General features: G+C 37.9%; 1 long non-coding RNA gene across 1 annotated transcript; it reads left to right on the forward strand.

Moving 5' to 3' along the window:
* The first annotated feature begins 9,417 nt into the window (after positions 1-9,417).
* On the forward strand, positions 9,418-17,309 carry LOC117677089 (uncharacterized). Its single transcript, XR_004594650.2, has 3 exons — positions 9,418-9,526; positions 15,426-15,495; positions 16,431-17,309. It is a non-coding gene; the product is annotated as an uncharacterized LOC117677089 (long non-coding RNA).
* Positions 17,310-18,989: the final 1,680 nt, after the last annotated feature.

Consider the following 18,989-nt stretch of genomic DNA (forward strand, 5'->3'; position numbering starts at 1 on the left):
CCTTAAGAAGATAGCTCTGTTCATCTTTTTCACCACTGAAAACTCTTTGGTTCTAAATGCTTATGAAATCAAAAGTGTGAACTCACATTTATGAAATTAGTTTATGTGAAACTGAAATATTGTGACGATTAGAAATTATTTTTGACCAAAGACAGCAACTTTAAAAAATCCTGAATAATTGATTCTGAGACCTCATCAATGAGTGAATCTAGAAGAGGAATTAGAGAGCTGTGATCAAATTTGACCATTTAAACTTATGTTTAAAATTTGATGCTGAATTTAGCCAAAACTGTCTGAGAGCTATAAATTCCCTAGACGTGGAAAGTTTTAGAATATAGGTGGGAAGAACTATTGTAGGAAGTGGGTGAAATATAGTTGATGGTTGCTAAGTGTGTATGTTGTTAAATTGTTTATGGATATGAATGTAGAAAGGAAACCAGAAGTGATACAGAGGGAAAACAGTGAATAATGAGATGGAATGGAGTGTATATCAGACTACTTCCAATCCACTAATGAGTGGATGATAGGCTAGGGTCAGTTCCAAACCAAGTTAAATCTGTTTTATTTCAGTGTGCTTTGGGTGCTGTGTTTTCTTTTTCTTTTGTAGTTAGGCTTTGTTTTAGTTATTGATTTCGACTTAAGTTATTTATTAAGTTTTTCTTTGATGTTGCACAGTCTTCAGGGTCCTCTGGGATGGACAGGTTTATAAGTATTTTAAAACAAACAAACAATAAGAATCTGCCCTCCAGTATAGATAACTAGAGAAAATCTGCTAAGGGTCTTCCCATATCATAGTATATGGGGTCTGGAGCAGATAATGGGCCTTTTTGATTGGGTTTTTCATTCTATGGAATACCTATCTCCTGGAAGTCTGATGGCCCCAATCCTCTTTGCTTTCTAGAAGGAAATTATTTATTTATTAGTTTATTCTTTATTAGTCATATTTCTATGCCGCCCACTCTCCGAGGACTCGGGGTGGCTTACACCAAAGACAGTATACTAAATAGCATATTGCCCCCTAACAATCTGGGTCCTCATTTTACCCACCTCGGAAGGATGGAAGGCTGAGTCAACCTTGAGCCAGTGAGATTTGATCCGCTGACCTGCTGAACTAGCAGTCAGCTGAAGTAGCTGTAGTACTGCACTCTAACCACTGCACCACCGTAAATCTGTATCCATTCAATGAGCTTTTGGTTGTTAATGATTTTGGGTGACTATTCATCTCATTATTCCATTGTTTTCCCTCCATATGCCTTCTGGTTCCCATTCTATCCTCCTATTTTTCATCACTCTTCTTGCCACCAAAGCTGCTTTCTTCTCGGGATGTCCTCCCATGTTTTAAATGAATGGCCTTTGAATCTACGGGTCTCTCTGTGAGCATTTTATCCTGTATGTATCAATTTATGTTTTGTGTTTGTATGAAAGTATGTATCTGCATTTCATTCTCAGTTACTGTGATTTTTTTAGTCCTAAAATACATGGATGTTAGGTATTTTTCTACATACGTATGTTTGTTTCAGTATTTTTATGCAGCTATTTCTGTGTGTGTGTTCCTTTGTATTTTATTATTTTGATGTTTCTGTATAAATGTGTGTATGTGTCTTTGTATGAGGAGGTTGTTTCTTTGTTGGTTTAAGGCAAATATACATGTGGTACTTTGTATTTCTATCACTTTATTTAATTTATATTTTCTCCTTCCTCCAAAACACATTGTTTCTCCACTATCTTTTTTTTCTCTCACAATATTCTTGAGAAATAGAGTGTGGTGGTAGTGGTTAACAACTTCTAAATTGCATTTTGCATGTTTAATTTTCACATGAAACAGGCAACTAGACAGCAGACAGAGATGATCCAACAGAACGAAACATCTGCATTAACATTTCTTTACAATTATCATTTCATCAATTCCCTTCAACTGATGGGATTAGTATGTGCAGACAGTGTGTATGTGAATGTATGGGCATGGATTCTGTTATTGCAATTATATTAAAAACTAAGTTTGGTTAATTTTAGTCTTGGTTATTGAATTTAAACCAGTTAGCTTATTTTGCACATAGAACAGAATGAAAAAGCTTACCAGAAAAGAAGAGCTTGGTTTATCTTGAAGTAAAAAATCTTCTTGTCCTATGTTTATATTGCTAAAAATTTATATACATTTAATAATCTGAAACCCTTTGATTTTTATGGGGCACAGGAACATTACAAATTCCAGGCCTCTTTCAGAACATCAGGAAGTGTCTCAAAAACTGTGAAGAATTTATTCAGCTGCATTTGCTATAATTGAGTTTTATTTATTTATTTATTTATTTATTTATTTATTTATTTATTTATTTATTATTGAATTTCTATACCGCCCTTCTCCCTGAGAACTCAGGGCGGTGTACAGCCAGAATTAAAAAACATGCAGTACAAATATTAAAAAACACTTAAAAGATATATAAATTTGGCCCAATTAAAACTCACTACCAATTAAAACATTTAAAACATTTAAAAGTTTAACATGTCACACTGCTTTTCAAGTCAAACTTAGACTCAAGTATTAACAAAGAAGGATACCTTTGATAAAAATGTCCCCGACTAATTCATGGCATATATACAGCACATTATGCTTCTCTAAAATTACACTTCCTATAATAATTATGTGAGCAAAAATTCACTAGATCGACAATCTATTCAATCTTTTCCAACAGACGCCCTTGGTGCATTTTAATCATTTCATTACTGTATTGTGTTAAACTATCTGATATAATAAAAAGAATAGATACATACTATATTAACAATATAATTGACTTTCAGAATTATTTATCATAATAATTTAAAAAGGAGGAATGGGAAGGAAAACCTGAGAATAATTCCCACAAAATTTGGTCGCTTTAATGTCTTAACAAGAAGCTTAATGTCAAAAAAACGCAAAAATCTTTGTTGGCAAATATTACATATTGAATCAGTAATTTGTTGCTGCTAATCAGATAGATTTCTCCTTCCATTGTTGTATGAGAAAGCTTTTAGCCTGTCCCATTCCTGAAAGGTCCATAATTCTTGCTGTTTTCCTAGATTCAAAATACAGGGAATATAGACAAGAAGTAAATATGCACTGTTAAACATTTTCTGAGATGTACAGTGTATACAAAATGTTTTTATTTGATCGTTTCATTTTTTAAAATGACCTTCTGATGATTTACCCGAAAAGGGTGTTGAAGCTCATTATTCCATAAATTGCATTAATAGCCAGTCTCAGTTTAATAAATTTTCTTCAACTTTCTGTAAAAAAAAAAAAAGAGTTAGAACATAGGAACATACCAGCAGTCTGTTCTCACAATGGCCAACCAATTGTACAAGACAGTGGTGGGTTGCCCCCAGTTCGGACCGGTTCGCAAGAACCAGTAGTAAAACAGGCGGGAGGCTCCGCCCACCGACCTGGATATCATCAGGAAGTTTCTGCACATGCGCAGAAGCGCACATGGGGTCCCATTGCGAACCGGTAGTAAAGGTAAGTAGAACCCACCCCTGATACAAGACCACCAGCAGATGGACTTTAGAGCAGTCATACTGCCCTAAAACTATTAGCCACCATTCCCCATGACTTCCATGAAATTGCCCAATCTTTTTTTGAAGCTAGGCAAGTTGGTAACCATCACCACATTTTCATGGGCGTAAATTCCAAAGTTTAATTATGTTTTATGTAAAATATGTTCTTTTTTCTGTCCTGATTCTTACTAGCTTAGGAGCCACCATGGATTTCTCCAATTCCTCTAATAGCAAAGGGATTTTAGAAATAGCAATAGCATTTTCTGGATCAAACACATCATATATTGATATATAAATTGAATAAACTTCTAAGAGTTTTTTTTTTTGCATGTAAATCAATTACATGTTAAAAGTAACTTATTCAGAACTGAATTGCTCCAAAGTAATAATATTGTGAGGGGCCTAACTTATGTAAATATGGATTTACTTATTAATTTTATGTTGCAATTATCTCATGAGAAACCAGATCAGAACTATACATGTGGTCTAATCTTTTTCATATCTATCTTGTAGCATTAAGTGCTAGTATTAAAACTGTTATCCGGACAAATAACAATCTTAATATTTGCCAGAATTCAAAGGAGTTAAATAACAATTCTAGAGATGAACAAAACAGAACCTGAATTGTGGAGTTCCTTATTTTAACCAGTGATCAAATTAGAAGAAATGGCCAATGACTGAAAGTATAAAAAATTAAACCGTTTGCTGCATGGGGATCTAACTTGGAAAATGCAAGCCTTGAAGAATGCCTTTGTCAAATAAATGTATTTTATATTCTGTACAATTGTTTAAATAATATAATAAAATGTTGATTCCTTGGTATTCTCTGACTTTGGTTGTTTGAAGATGTTTCATTACCCAACTAGGTAACATCATCAATGCTAGTGAGTGTGGGATGTGCTCCCTGTTTATATACAATAGATTGCCCTGCCAGTGTTGATGGGAGTGTGGTTTTCTTCTTGGAAATTCTTTTATTAGGATACTCTAGAATAGCCTGGAAGATTGGCATTCAAACAAATCAGTCATCAATACACTCATTGAGACAAATTACATTGACACACCATTCAAAAGAGACAATAAAAAAACCTAACCCTAAACTCAAAAATACATCCTCTGCAGCAGCCAACACCCAGATATGCAGAGATTAACACCAGAAAAACCATCAAGCAGGAAACAATACCCCAAACAAGGAACTACCTGGGAGCAAATCTTACACTCACTCACCCCTAGTTGGATATGGATATGGGTAATGAAACATCTGTAAGAAAATAGCCAAAGAGCACCAAGAAATCCACAATTCAATCCTGAGCAGCATATATTGTCCTCTATTGGAATCTCACAAGCACAGGAAGGCCTGTCAGAGTATAAGTCAATCTTGGATATTAATTTATCTTGTTACATTTATCTTGCACCAAATATTCAGGAAAAAGTCTGTGATTCATTTGCATCAGTTCATGACAATTCATTTAACAACTGAGAAAGCTTCCTAAGAAGTCTAATACCAAGATAAAGGAATCAGAAGATAATCTACAGTCCAGATCTTTATACTTGCCTATACATTACCCAGAGGTATCACACAGTGGTGAAATCCAATTTTTTTTTACTACAGGTTCTGTGGGCGTGGCTTGGTCTTTGTCTTTTGTCTTTGTCTTTTATTAGATTTATATACCGCCCTACTCCCGAAAGACTCAGGGCGGTGAACAGGCACAAAATAAAATACATAAATACAAAAGTTAAAAGATATAATTAAAACCAGATTAAATAATTTAGCCCAAGACAATTAAAAAATCCCAATAATTTAAAACAAATTAAAATTTCGATGTAAAAGAATTTTAAAACAGGGGAGAAAATTAGGCCAGGCCGGCTTGCTGGAATAGAAGAATCTTAAGAGCACGGCGGAAAGTGCGTAGATCCAGGATCCTCCGTATCTCTGGGGGGAGCTCGTTCCAGATAGTGGGTGCTCCCACAGAGAAGGCCCTCCCCCTGGGGGCCACCAGTCGACATTGTTTAGCTGACGGCACCCGGAGGAGTCCCTCTCTATGAGAGCGTACCGGCCAGTGGGAGGCTGCTTGTGGTAGTAGGCGGTCCCGTAAATAAACAGGTCCTAAGCCATGGAGTGCTCTAAAGGTGGTAACCAGAATCTTGAAGCGCACTCGGAAGACCACCGGGAGCCAGTGCAGCTCGCGCAGGAGAGGTGTCACATGGGAGCGCCATGTTGCTCCCATAACCACCCACGCGGCCGCACTCTGCGCCAGTTGGAGCCTCCGGGTGCCCTCTGAGCCTGTCCCATCGGAGGAAGAAAGCTCCGAGCATGAGGAAGAGGAGTCAGCCAGGCCTCCCTCTCCAGGCCCCTCCCCTCTGGCATTGTCTCAGGTGCCGGCCGAGGGAGAGGAGATTAGCAGGGAGACAGGTGGCTCGGATCAGAGTGACGAAGAAACATCATTCCTGGACGCACGCCTCCGAAGGCGTGATATACGATTGCAGCAGCTTAGGAGGTGTGCTAGGGATTAGAACTGAGTCACTGGACCACACCCCAGAGACTATATAATAGAGGGTAGTGGTCAGTGATCCTTGTGACGAACAAAACTAACCTTGGATAGTCACTAAAGCCTCGTTCAGAACTGCGGAGAGAAATAATTATTGTTGTCGGACATTTGGAAGCTGAGTATTTTATCTGTCTGTTTTTCTGTGAAAATAAAGGCACTTGGCAGACGGTGTGTCTATCGCTGCCAAGTCGGAGATAAAGAAACTGGGTGCGTTCCAAAGTGTTTCCTTAACCCTCGGCTGGCTGTGTTTGTGTGTGTGTGTGGACGGGGACAGATCAAGGGGAGCCCCATGTAGAGAGTGTTGCAGTAGTCCAGGCGAGAAGTGACGAGGGCATGAGTGACTGTGTGTAGGGAGTCCCGATCCAGAAAGGGATGCAAATGGCGAATCAGGCGAACCTGATGAAAAATCCTCCCGGTCACGGCCGTCAAGTGCTCTTCTAAAAACAGCCGTGAATCCAGGAGGACACCCAAGTTGCAAGCCCTCTCCGTGGGGGCCAGCGATTCACCCCCAATAGTCAGCAATGGCGTCAACTGACTATATCGGGACGTCGGAAACCACAGCCACTCGGTCTTGGATGGGTTGAGCTTGGTGGGCATGGTGTAGCTTGATGGGCATGGCAGGGGAAGGATACTGCAAAATCTCCATTCCCACCCCACTCCTGGGGGAAGGTTATTGCAAAATCTCCATTCCCACCCCACTCTGGGGCCAGCCAGAGGTGGTATTTGCCAGTTCTCCGAACTACTCAAAATTTCCACTATCGGTTCTCCAGAACCTGTCAGAACCTGCTGGATTTCACCCCTGGTATCACATGTGATTTATACCATTTTCTAACACTACCAGTCTAAGTTCACATATTAATAATATTAGATTATGAAAGTTATTTATTTATTTATTTATTTATTTATTTATTTATCCCACTGCAAGGTAATGCTTTGTCTATAAAGAGAGGAAGGATGTGATATTGACTATATTTCATCAATATAACCACAATATATCCAATATTTTGACACAAGTCAAAAACACAAGTCAAAACACAAAATATTTCTATTCTTTTAATTTATATGTCATATTTCTTAACTGCCCATCTCCCTCAAAGAGGGTCACTTGCTAGATGTTTCTCTGTATCCTTCTATGGCTTCTTATAAGATTACTTTTGATTTTACTTGTCAAACTATATTAAAAAGTTGCAAAGGGAACCAAAGAATGGAAAATGCTTGCTTAGCAATCAAGTTTCAAAAGACTTTAATGTCTAAAACACACTGAACATCTGCTGAGATAGACTTAAGTAATACATAGAATAAAGGTCAAGGTGAACTAATCAAGTTCAAAATATCTATATTTTACTGGAAGTTAAATCATAATAGGAGCTTTATAATCTGCAAAGCAAATTTATCGGCTCCACCATTCTTGCAACTAAGACATAGCAGAAGAAAGGAAGAAGGTCCTTTATAGGTCAAAATATAGTTGGCCAAAAGATGATAAATAAGTTACCTTTACTGCCATCTAGTAGTAGTTCAAATTTTTGTAGCCAAGATGTAGCAGTTGTGTAATAACAGTAACTATAGGTGGTTCTTTCCTCATTCACCCCTTCTTTTATCCTGCACTGCTCCTTCAGTATGGATCGTATTGGGCTTTTTGTTTTTGTTAATTGAGGGCACAAGGAGTAAGGCAAGGAGAAAACCAACATGCTTCCATATCTGCAGGCCTTCTTCATTAAAAGAATACTACTGGACATTGGCATGCTGCTGCTGCTGCTGATAATGATGATGATGACAAGTAATTGAATATTAATAGTTATAGAAGAAAGGGTCAAATTCCATGGTGCTAATAACAACCATATAATGTAACACTGAGAGCCAGTTTGGTGAGTGCAGAGGTGGGTTTCAGCAGATTCTGACCAGTTCTGGAGAACCAGTAGTGGAAATTTTGAGTAGTTCGGAGAACCGGTAGTAAAAATTCTGATTAGCCCCATGCCCATGTATTCTCTGCCTCCCAAGTCCCAGCTGATTGGGAGGAAATGGGGATTTTGCAGTAACTTTCCCCTGGAGTGAGGTGGGAATGGAGATTTTACAGTATCCTCCCCCTGCCACACCCACCAAGCCACACCCACCAAGCCATGCCACTCCCACCAAACCACACCCACAGAACCGGTATGTGAATAATACATTCATCTGAAGATTATTTGGAAAAGCAAAAATATTGAAGATACCAGGTTCGTGCAGTCCTTGCTGTCAATTACTTACATTTTTTCTCAGTAGTTGTTAAAGTAACCTATTATACAATGGAATGCATTTAAATTTTGTACATAATATCGCTTAAAAGACAACAAAAATTTGTGTTGTGAAATTTTGGTGCAATGGAGAGTTCAGGGTTTACATTAGTTAAAGTTATCTTACAGAAATAGCCAAGAGGAGGAAAATGGAAAGAAGTAAGGGAGAAAGAAAAGATTCAAGTAAGTAATTTTTAATAGGAAATCTGAATATCCAAATCAAATAGCCATGCCACGCCCACCAAGCCACACCCACAGAACCGGTAGTAAAAATTTTTGAAACCCACCACTGGTGTAGTGGTTAAGGCACCAGGCTAGAAACCAGGTGACCATGAGTTCTAGTCCCACTTTACACCCAAGCCAGCTGGCTGACCTTCAGCCAGTCACTCCCTCTCAGCCCTTACAAGAAGTCAATGGCAAACCATTTCTGAAATCTTGCCAAAAAAACCTGCGGGGATTTGTCCAGGCTATCACTAGAAATCAATACTGACTTGAGAGGGGATTACAAAAACTAAGGTGTAGTGTTGGAGAAAGGTTTAGATACTTTGTTGTCATGTAGGGTAAGAATAAGAAGAGGAATTCCATCCATGGCTTTATGTTTGCTTTCTCTTCCACCAAACCCAGTCATTATTTCACATAGTTAACATGCTTATATAACGAGTTTATATATAAGTTTTAATTTTATTTATTAAACAATCTTGCTTTTTATTGTAGTTTTGGCTTTTGCCAATTTTTGCAGAACCTAGATGGGTCATGTGCATCTGAATTTAATACACTGTTATCTGTGGATTAATAATGATAGGAAACTATCATAACCAGATTAAATTAGACTTTTTTAAATACTTAGTTGAACTGAAACTATATAGCTAAGCTAAAACTGAAAGAGCTGAAGCTGATTCTGTCAGGCAAAGTAGAACAGGAAGTTCAGAGTGTGATATCATTTGTTTTTCATTTCATCTATAAACTCCCTTTTAATGACCCTGTAGTCCCTTAATTTAGGGTACAGTTAGGCTGACTGGATGGAGCTGAGCATTTACTGGCCGGATGCCCTTCCTGACACCATATGGAGTTTGCAGCAGATATTTTCTCTTTGAGCCCTGAGAGAGAAACAACTGCCGCTACTTAGAATTGAACTCAACTTTCCGAGTGGGAGGAGAGCATATTCACCACTAGGCCACCACGGTACTTATTTTTCATTTCATCTATGAATATGATTAATTAGCTTTTTTTCTTCTTCTTATGTTTGTCAGAGTTTTCAACCTTTAGTAAAGCTAGCAAAGAATTTTTCTAGTGACATTTCCTCTACAGGCAATGTTATTCCCAATTTCCTAGTAAATTCCACTCAGTGATAGATCATATGGGAGAACACTGGACCCGTGTAAAGAAATGCAACAACAAATCCTTTTACCGAAATAATGTCAATCCTTTACCTTCATTGTAGCAATCCAGACAATTTCTTAAGAAGGTAAGAAAAACCCTTAGAATTGAGTCACCTACCTAGTCCGTTCATTAGGAGTCACTTAGTAGCTATTAGGTTCAAACAGAAACGTGATTATGATATTATTTACAATTTGATCTGTCACATAGAAACCCTCAGAGTTGCCCTAATGGATCCAAGAGCTTCACAATTACAGTTTTGGACCACTGTCTTTGTTGTTAGCATCACCAAATTTCACCAAAATCGAGTCTCAATTAGGTCCAATTAAAGGAAAGAGTTCTGACCACGTTTTCATACAGAACACAGACAACTAGCCCCCCATTGAGCAATATTATTAAAAAATGAAACTAAGGCAGCAAAATGAATTTGCATCTCAGTTAGGACAAGAAAAGAGGAATATGGTTGTAACAAGTCGACTGTAATGAAATATAAAATTGATGGTTTTGTTATATATATATTTACACCCAATAGGAAAGAATATGCTAAATATCAACATTTTTAATGTTCTTCAAATAGGAAGTTGGCGTAGAAGCCATGAGCAGACACAGTAGTACCAAAACAATTTTTAAAAGACCAAAATAGTTATGTCTGAAATGAATTCTGAAATAACAATTGATTGGTCTGGTCCAGGAGTCAGCAACCTGCGGCTCTGGAGCCACATGTGGCTCTTTCACCCCTCTGCTGCAGCTCCCGGTCACTCAAAATATGCATCACAATCACCAATGTGCAACACCCACTGGTACGCGATTTATTGAGCTTTTCAATCCCCAGTAGGCCAACCATGGATAAATCCAAGAAAAGAAAAGTTTCAGAAGAAAACAAAACATTTAATTCAACTACATATGCTAGTTTTGTGGCCACTCAAGAAATATTCAGGCACAGGAAGGGTTTTGTGGCTCCCGGTGTTTTCTTTTCTGTGGGAAAAGGGTCCAAATGGCTCTTTGAGTGTTTAAGGTTGCAGACCCCTGGTCTGGTCTGATGATAGAGCTAAAACTTACATAGCTACTAAGTTTTGAGATCTTCAAACTCAAAACAGTATTCAAATTAAAAAGCATTTGTTTGTGATTAATATCAGTATGAAGAACCACCATCCAAGTGTAATGGAGCAATAGGAAATATGAAAGTATGAAATTCCCTTAAACCTAATCAGCATTAGAGGATATAAACGTTCTGTTACATCGAGTCATTCATGTATATACTGTATGGCATCAACTAATGTAGAGTATATCAAGATGGTGATTTAATAACTTTGTGAAGTAATTCCAAGTAATGAAATAAAAGCATACATGCCTGATTTCCTGTGGCGAAAAAACTTTATAGTCAGACAGACCAGAAGTTTGGAAATGAAACAACTGGAGGGAAAATTCAGCATATTCTTCTTAAAATGTGTAGATTTGGTGTTTTGTTTTATTTGTTGCTGGGGCATATTCCCCAAAAATGTGTCTGTTTTGATGTAACTGAGAGATCTTTCAAAGGCCTGGGGAGAGAGGAGGAATTTTGGAAAGAACTACATAAAACAAGAGAAAAGTGGGGACTAAAGAGGCCAAACATGCATTTTGGACCAAAATCAAGCAGACTTCAATTCCTGAAGTAGTGGACTCTCACAGTTCCTAGATAGTAAGGACATCAGATTCAGTAGACTACCCTGATCTGAAGAATAGATGGCTAGAGTATTATCAACAGAAGACTATACTGTGATGAAAAGCACCAGTGGCGGCAGAATTAATTCAGGTTTCTCTTTGTTTTTGTGCACTTTGCACAACCTCTAGTCTGTAGGCCACATGCAGCCCTGAACTGCTAGTAAAGCAGCCCCACAACCCCCCTCCCCCAAATAAAGGAAGTTTATTTTTATATAAATTAACTATGTTGTATATTTTATATGGGGGCCCAAGTCAATTCTTCTTCACACAATGCAGCTCAGGGAAGCCAAAAGTTGGACATGCCAGGTCTAAATGCATATTACAAGTTTGTTGGGATGTGATACAACATTGGTTTCCATGATGTACAGTACATCAATGGAAACGTATACAGAATAGGCTATGGAAGAATTGTGTGTATTTTATTGTTGGCTTTTGAAAGCTGCTTCATGATAGCTATCAAAATCTGTCAAAAACCACAGTAGAATAGAACTTCTTTCATACACAATTTTACTGTAAAGTCTATTTTCCCCCTTATAGTCAGGTTTTTCCCATCCTTCTAAAAATAAACTGTTTATATATATGATTCCAAACCATGGAAAAATGTGGTCCCCTTTTCAGTTTGCTTCTTTTACCTTTTACTGTAGAATAAGGCAAGGGAGAATCAATTCTTAAGACAGTCTGTAAACGTGTCTCTCCCAGACGAGTTTAAAAATCAGACCATTCTGGCAAAAGATATAATGGTAAATTAAAACTCTCTCTTATTCTTTTACAAACAAAGATCAAATAGAGCTAAAAATAAGGAGAAGAAAGGTGAAAACAAAAATGTGTGTGCAGATATGTGCACGTATGTGTCTATGCACATGTGTGCATACCTTCTGGTAACAATTCCACCTGATACCTGAAGCCCCAAGGTTGAGCACGGATCTACACCTGTAGGGCTCCACAGAAGGCCACTAAGGTTAGAGCCAACTTATTATCTCATGGGATGATGCTCCACCATGGCAGAAAAGCCTCTCCTATGGGACTTTGTTGGCTATCACTGCTTGAACAACAATACCATACAATGCCTCTCCTTTTGGATAGAATAGTACAGGTAGCTGCAATCAGGAGGAAATGGTCCCATAAATAACCCAGTGCCTTGAATAAATGATAAGTAAACTTAATAAAGCATGGCACTAAAATGGGACGGCGACACACAGTCTTGAAAAGATGTACACCTGTTCTGATCTGAAATATTTCTAGAGTTATATTCTGAATAATCAAAGAGCAGGGGGAAGATTTGCAAGTACATTCAAATAAATAACAAAGGCTGACCTTTTTTCTTTTTCAGCATAGCCATACTGTATCCTATGACATGCTTATTAGAACTCTAACTCTTTGGGATATCCATCTAGTGCGTGTTTTGTTATCCATTTTTTAAAATGCATTTAAAAAAGAATACAGGAGGAGCAAATGAAAAAGAGAGAGGGAGAGAAAGGGAAAAGGAGAACAGTTGGCTCCATTCAGGCAATTCACAAAGATCACCATATGGATGAAATGCTGCTCTTGTTGCAATCAATGGATGTTTGACTCCGACTTTCAATAGATCCAAAAGTTTGTCTAAATGCTTTATGTTTGTTGCCTTCCTTTTTTTCTGATCGTTTGTTTTAAAGTGACTCAATTTTTTTTTTGTACTATGATACATGTGGACTATGGTGTTTATTATTTCATCTCTCCCATTTTATGCAGGAATAGCCCAGGGCCGTTTTCAAAACAGAAGCAGGAGAGATAGGCAAGAGACTTTGAAATCATTGTTACAGCATTCAGTAACCCCAACCGTCAGCAACCCGCATTCACAGGCAGTATAAGAGACAAATGTGCTTTCTGTTGAGGTCTCTTCCCTGATGTGAAACTGCCACTGAGGATTGAATACGGAACATTTCACCTGGGGAAAAAAAAAGTCAGAACAAATGCCTCCAAGTTTTATATTAAAGGCAAGGTTTCCGAAATTGTCCTCCAGTGAGTTGCTTTTTAAAACTGGAAATGAAACTATAGCAGTTACTAGAGAACCAGCAGCCAGAAAATTGATTGCTTAGTATGCATCCATAGGTTTTTATCGCTAAATTATAAACCTAAAAGGGAGAGGGGGTATAGAACAAGATAAAAAATATATACCAAATTTCAATTTAAAATCATAAAAACAAAACAATACCAAGCATATACGATAACAGGAAATACAGAAGCAATAAATGCAGTAATGTGGTAACAAAAAGTTGGCAACAGATGAGTCTTCATTTGTTGCTGGAAAGCCCCAAGAATTGGCATTAACTACAAACACAATGACTTTATGAGGGCACCCACAGCATTTCATAAGAAGAGAGCGGCCATCTATGTTTCCATGCTTTCTGACTGGTTGGTATGAATCAAGAGACTGGACATGGTCCATGTCCCTTCAATTAAACAGTGCCATCTATCAGGGTCCAGGAAATTTGCCTCTTCTGTCACAGCAACTGCCTTCTGGAATGAGATCCTTCTAGAGATCCATGTGTTTCCCATCCTAAAAATGTTTCGGAGTTCCTCAAAGATATGGCTGTTCTCCCAGGCTTGGGTTAGAATGGATGGAGACCCTTGTTGGATGTGCTTCTATGAATGTTTCTACTGAATGACCAGAACCTATCTATTTCTTTTGTGTCGTGAGCCATCCAGAATTGGTTTGGAGTTGGGCAGCACTGAAACCTAATTAAACAAATAAGTAAATAAATGTCCAAGAAGGAACTTTCTCAGGCTGTTGCCTCAGGAACCATCCTTACAGTTATCCGGAGTCTTTTGGACTAGGTGGCCATAATTAATTTAATAAAAATAAAATACAATGAATTAACTGGGTCATAACTCATAGATACACTTGCTCAGAATTAGGTGCCCCTTTAAGTCTTGAACCTTAGTTTTATTAGGTTGTCTCCTACCCCACTTGAAGTTCTTGCTGGAAATAAAAGTATGGTTTCAATTTATCGATGAATACAAGAAAAAACATGACTTCTTCGAATTGTAAGATTCTCTGGGTTTGGTTTTTCATTTGCAGTCATTTTATTATTCAGATGCACTTATTATGAAGCAGATGCACTGAAAATGCTATTTGGGGGGGGAAGGTAATGACATCTATGCAAATGGGGGGAAAAAAACAAGCTCAGAAGAACTACCATAACCTGATATGGCTATTGTTAATTTTTTGTCTTGTAACATAGAAATGTGTGACTAGGGATTTTAGACCTTGAGAGTGAAGGTTCATTCTCTGAGCTTGTGGGTTGGTTTCCAAACGTTTCATTACTAGGCTAGTTAACATATTCAACAGAGTTTAGGAGATGCCATCACAAGACCTACTGACCACATGAAGCCCTTATAAACAGAAGAACACTGACACCCCCTAAACTCCGCTGAAGATATTACCTAGTCTGGTAACAAAATGTTCACCCCTCACCCAAGCTACACCCAAGCTACCGTATAGAATAGAATAGAATAGAACAGAACAGAACAGAACAGAACAGAACAGAACAGAACAGAACAGAACAGAACAGAACAGAACAGAATAGAATAACAGAGTTGGAAAGAACCTTGGAGGTCTTCTAGTCCAACCCCTTGCTCAGGCAGAAAACCCTATACCATTTCAGACAAATGTTTTTTCAATCTCTTCTTAAAAACTTCCAGTGTTGGAGAATTCACAACTTCTGGAAGTAAGTTGTTCCACTGGTTAACTATTCTGTCAGGAAATTTCTCCTTAGTTCTAGGTTGCTTCTCTCCTTGATTAGTTTCCATCCATTGCTTCTTGTCCTGCCCTTAGGTGCTTTGGAGAATAGCTTGACTCTCTCTTCTTTGTGGCAACCCTGAGATAGCAGAACGTTGCTATCATGTCACCCCTAGTCCTTCTTTTCATTAAACTAGACATACCCAATTCCAGCAACCGTTCTTCATATGTTTTAGCCTCCAGTCCCCTAATCATCTTTGTTGCTCTTCTCTGCACTCTTTCTAGAGTCTCCACATCTTTTTTACATCATGGCAACCAAAACTGGATGCAGTATTCCAAATGTGGCCTTACCAAGGTATTATAAAGTAGTATTAACACTTCACGTGATCTTGATTTTATCTAGATATTTGCCACTGTTTCAGACTGCCTTTGCCCTTTTTGTGACACAAAATCTTACAAGTAATCATCCAAAGCAAACTTTGTTTTCAACGAAGTTCTTTTCAAAAAAGAAGTGAATGTACAAGAGGCATGAAACTTGAAATGATCATTAGGAAAAAAAAAAGCACGCAGTGTTCCAGGCAGACCACTAGATGGAGCTTGTTTGCTTCAATTGGTGAGCTTGGTTAAGGGGAATAGCTTCTAGACTCAACCTTTAATCAGAGGCTTAAGCAAAAACAATATACATGTAGTCCTTGACTTACAACAGTTCATTTAGTGACTGTTCAAAATTACAACACTGAAAAAAGTGATTTATGACCAGAAGTGGGATTCATTTACCTTCCCTACTGGTTCACAAATGTGAGAGCACGTGCCACCTCTGCGCATGGGCACAGCCTTTTGCGCATGTGCGGTAGCCGCACATTACATCCGGGCAGGTGGGTGGAGCCTCCTGCAGTCGCCGCTACCAGTTCGCGCGATCCAGACAGAACCGGCTGAATTCCACCACTGTTTATGACCTTGTTTCACATTTACGACCTTTGCAGCATCCCCATGATCATGTGATCAAAATCCAGATGCTTGGCAACTGATTCATATTTATGACGGTTGCAGTGTCTTGGGGGTCATGCGATCCCCTTTTGTGACCTTCTGACAAGCCAATGGGGAAGCCAGATTCACTTAACAACAGGGTTACTAACTTATCAGCTGTAGTGATTCACTTAGCAACTGAGGCAGGAAAGGTCGTAAAATGGGGCAAAACTCACTTAACAACTGTCTCACTTAAGAAAAGACATTTTGGGCTGAATTGTGTTCGTAAATTGAGGAATGCCTGTATTTCTTTCCTTTTCCTAGACCCAGTAATCCAGCACACCTGCCTTTGATCCCAAAGAATCAAAACTTTTCTTTCTCCAGCCATGAGGAAAGATTGACAGAAAATCCACCTCTCTACAGGATTTCATAGCTTGCTTTTTTTTCCTTTTAAAGAAGCAGGTTCTACGTCTGAGAGGCAGGAAGATGCATTCTATATTTAGCACAAGTGCCTGACAGTCTGGATGATTATGAAATATGAATGCAAGTTGACTTCACAACAGATTGTCTAAAATGTTTGCATTTCTATGTGGAAAAACGCTTTTAAAAAATTGGACACAAATACATATATTATTTCAGATTTACAGTATAACTGAATCCGAACTTTTCATTTGGGCTAATGGATAGGCAACACGAAAAAAAAAGAAGTCCTGAAACTTTGTTTTCATGAATGACAACTGCTGCGAGGCTACTGATATGCTCAGAAAATAGAAAGGTTTGACGCTACCCACAATGGGGGAATGGGTGATGCGGGTGATGCAACTTGTGGAGATGGCTAAATTAACTTCTTTGATCAGAGAAAATCTACATTTATAGCTAACTGGAAATCCCTTGTAGACTTCTTTGCACGAAACGGAAAAAATGAACTTCTGACTTGTGGTATTTATTATTAGGAAAAAAGGTTAATAGAAAAAGGTGAGATTTTTTTTAATAATCATAGAGTAAGAGATAATTTTGTACTTATATTTGTTGCAAAGGCAATTGGAAGCTTCTTTCTATTTCTTTTTATTCTTTATTTCTGCACTTTCGCTTCTTTCTCTTTCTTTTTTTCTTTCTTTTTTCATTTCTTTCTTTTCCTTTCTTTCTCTTCCTTCCTTGCTTCCTTCCTTCTTTCTTTCTTTTTCATTTCTCTCTTTCTTTCCATTCTAGATCACTGTTTTAATTTTTATGTTCTCTGTACAAATTTTAATGAAATGTATTATTTTATTTTCTCTATTTTTCAATTACAATTCTTTCTCTCTTTTTTTGAATATTTTAAAATTTATTTTAAATACAAGTAATGCAAACAATACAAACATATACATACACATCTAAATACAAAAAAGAAAAAAAATTCAAATAATACAGTGCACCCTCACCCCCGGAGACCATTCCCCCCTACTCTTTATATTTCTTCTATAACAGCTAAAAAATGTACAATATATTCTGAATATGCCCTTATCCCCTCCAAAACAGCATATCTTCTTAAATAGGTTTATTCCCTTTGCCTTCCACCAACACTGATTTTATAAAATCCCCCCATATTTTATTATAATTGTTTGTTTTAATCATTCCTTTTTTAAATTTAATTTCTTTTGTTAATTTATTGTTTGTTGCCATGTTCCAAATTTCATTATACCATTCATTTCTTTGCATATCCCAGTTTCGTCCCCAGTATTAATGAAATGTATTTAAAAAATTAAATGTTTGCATTTCTCCTTAAAATCATGTGTGTATTTTACTGTCTATTCTCACTTGCATATTTAAGTTTTTTTCTTTTTGTCATGTTTTAGATTTTGGCTTGATATATTATTCTTTCAGTTAAGCAAAGCAAAAACAATGTATAAAGTTGTTACAATCTAATTTTGCTGTAATATGTTCCAAAGATATTTATGAGATGTTGGTATAACATTTAATAATGAAAACTTTAACTTACTATTGCTATAAGTAATCAATTCTATCTTTGCCAAACCTGCTATAAATGGATTTCAAAAACTAATGCAACCTGTTTTGTGTAACTGCTGGGATATAAGACTGGGATACCAATGTCCTGAAATGAAATAACCAGGTTTTTGTTGGTCAAACATTCAGAATCAGAATCAGAATCAGAATCAGAATCGAGTTGTAAGGGACCTTGGAGATCTTCTAATCCAACCCTGTGCTCAACCAGGAGACCCTATACCCGTGATGGTGAACCTATGGCACGTGTCCAAGAGGTGGCATGCAGCGCCCTCTCTGAGGGCACATGAGCCGTCGCCCCAGTTCAGGTCTGCTGCGTATGTGTGTGCTCCTTCCACCATTTTAATGAAATGGCTTGCTGGCCAGTCTATAGTATGTGTCAATTGTGATTAGTCTTATAGGATTAGTCTTCAAAAAAGACTGTTGAGCAACTTCTGATGGAAATAAGGAAAATGTTTTAGCAAATAAATGGTTCTTCTATATCTAGGGAGGTTGTACAACCGTTTTGTTGACCTGGGTCACCTATAAAGCTAAGCCCTAAGGTCAGTGGTGGGTTGCCCCTGGTTCAGACCGGTTCGCAAGAACCGGTAATAAAACAGGCAGGAGGCTCCACCCACTGCCCCAGATGTCGTCATCAGCAACCTGCGCATGCGCAGAAGCAAGGCGCGTGAGCAAGCGAAGTGATCGCGTGCGCGCGATCTTGTTGCGAACCGGTGGTAAAGGTAAGTAGAACCCAACCCTGCCTAAGGTGAAGACTTACTTTGAGTTTAGTATACAGTGCAAAATAGGTCACTTTCCCACACGGTTTGTCACTGCCTTTTTGCAACAGATTATTTTCAATTTCGCAGTTTAGTTTACAAATCTAGAATTCACTGGAGGTCTTCA

This window comes from Pantherophis guttatus, chromosome 3, assembly GCF_059756535.1.
Source record: "Pantherophis guttatus breed Tessera chromosome 3, ASM5975653v1, whole genome shotgun sequence".
NCBI lineage: Eukaryota > Metazoa > Chordata > Lepidosauria > Squamata > Colubridae > Pantherophis > Pantherophis guttatus.